Source organism: Belonocnema kinseyi, chromosome 6 (assembly GCF_010883055.1).
Source record: "Belonocnema kinseyi isolate 2016_QV_RU_SX_M_011 chromosome 6, B_treatae_v1, whole genome shotgun sequence".
Taxonomy (NCBI): domain Eukaryota; kingdom Metazoa; phylum Arthropoda; class Insecta; order Hymenoptera; family Cynipidae; genus Belonocnema; species Belonocnema kinseyi.
The window spans coordinates 127,076,415-127,078,603 of NC_046662.1; the positions used below are offsets into that span (position 1 = coordinate 127,076,415).

At 38.9% G+C, this 2,189-nt stretch overlaps 1 protein-coding gene across 7 annotated transcripts in view; it reads left to right on the forward strand.

Annotated features, from left to right (window-relative positions):
• The window catches only part of LOC117174354 (cytochrome c oxidase assembly protein COX15 homolog), a 177,252-nt gene that overhangs the window by 47,634 nt on the left and 127,429 nt on the right, over positions 1-2,189 (forward strand). The window lies entirely within an intron of this gene.

Consider the following 2,189-nt stretch of genomic DNA (forward strand, 5'->3'; position numbering starts at 1 on the left):
AATGATTGTTTGAGCGCTTCCATAGCTAATGTCCACCTGTAAAGCGATTTCATGAATAGTGAACCGCCTGTCACTTTCAATAAGGTCACGAACTGCACCAATTTAATCGCCAGAGACACTTGATCTTGGACATCGATTATGACTCACATTTTCCACACTTTCTCGTCCACTCTTAAACTTTTTGGTCCAATTAAACACTTGAGTTTTATACAGAGTATCATCCCCATACTGATCCTTCAATCGAGTCAAAATTTCGCACGGTTTAACGCCTTCTTTAGTTAAAAACTTTATTATAACCCGTTGTGCAACGGACGCTGGAACCTGTTGCTCACTCATAGCTGTACTGACGAATTCAGTGAGTCAAACAGCTCACCAAGCGTTTTACCCACTCCTAATACACAACATTACAAGAACCTACACTGTGAGAGTGCTTGCGATTGGTTAAGAAAAGTATTTGTAAAATTCCGGTTTATATTTGATCCACCCTCGTAGATTTAGACTGGGTTTCAAATAGACAACCGTAAAAATCATATCGACAATTTCATTTTTAAACCCGTCACCCATGTCTCGCAGGTTTCCACAATTGGGGTTCCAAACACATCCTTGTTTACAAATACAGCTAGAACCCCACTCGCACTCCCTCCTCTACTCTTTTCTCTGATACAATCACTGTAAAAACCCTCATATTTTGCTAGAAATTTTTGAACATGCTTAGGAGCATTTGTAAACGTCGTTTCCACTACACATGACACATCAAAATTGATTTCCTCTTCATGTAGAACAATGATGTTGCCGAACCCTTCCACATTCCAGAAGATTATCCTGCATCAATTAATCTGTTTCAAACTTATGTTTCCTTCCTGCCTATCATATACAGCATGCTTATTTGTATCCAACTCGAGGTAATCCATATAACTGTCAGAATTTCCCTTCTCGGTAGTACTCACGTAACCTGTGGACATCCCCACTCTGTGTTCGAGACTTGTCCATCTACTTACAGGGCTACATAATCATTCCGTAATATATTGCTGTTGTGTTTGTTGTTCCTGATGGGAATTCATATTAAGTACAAAGCTATCAAAAGTTCCCTTTTCTCGAGAAAAACTTTTCTTCTGCTTGCTTTCGGTAATAGATTAGTTTAACCTATGTTTCCGGGAACTCTGTGCAGGTATTTGCTGTTCCATTTCGCTGTTGTTTGTGTTCAAGTTGCTTTGATTTCTCTAAGCGGGCGAGGACGGGGCGCTATGCTGCTTTAGATCTTTGGTTAATTGCTCGCTAAGTCGATCGACCCCTTCGCTATCTAGGTCTTGCAAAGAGTAAATTTACCATGTAGCACCAACCTCTCACCTGTTATTTTGGCTGCGAGGCCTCTTTGCTTTAAGTGGTGAACGTATTTGATTAAATTTCCTCTTTTCTGTTACGCTTCTTCACTGATGTCATAATTTATATAAATATTTGTTCCCTTGAGTGACGAGCGGCATTGAATAATGTGACGTTTGATAATCAAATCTCAAAAGACAATCAATATCGGTCTTACTTTGCTTTCCTAGTTTGTCCCTAGTCTCCTTATAAAATCAATATCATTATTTTTTAACTGTGTCCTCAGTTTATCTTTCATAAGCGAGATCACTATTCTACCCAAAGATGCTGTAGTTTCTTTAGCCTCCTCCTGAAGACCAAAAATAGTCAGATAATTTTTCTTGGTGATCCTATCCATGATTTGCTGATGCTGATCCAGTTGGCTTTTGAGTAAGCCATTTTCTTTTTTAAGTACTTCTATTTTGCTTACGCTTTCGTTGAGCCTGACAATATTTTCGAGTTGCTCCTTAAATACCGTTTTAAATGAATCACAAATTTCCTCCCTGAGTTCGCTTATGTTTGCTGTGAGCAGCTTTTCTATTTCCTGGATACTCGCCATCATCCTGTTAGCCAATGATCCGCGACTTGACAGTTACTAATCCACACCACAGCACAGTATAACTCAAAGATTCGCGTCGATTCTTTTGAGTTTAACACAAAAATATCAAAGTATATTCAAAACACTTGATTTGCCGTACTATAGCCTCAAAAAAAGCGATGTGTGGATTAAAAGTCTCGAGGAGCATTAAGTCCAGAAAATTCGAGATTTCGAGATATAGCCGTTCAAATGCAAAATTTGTATGCATTTCGCAGCAGAATAAGGCTGCAAT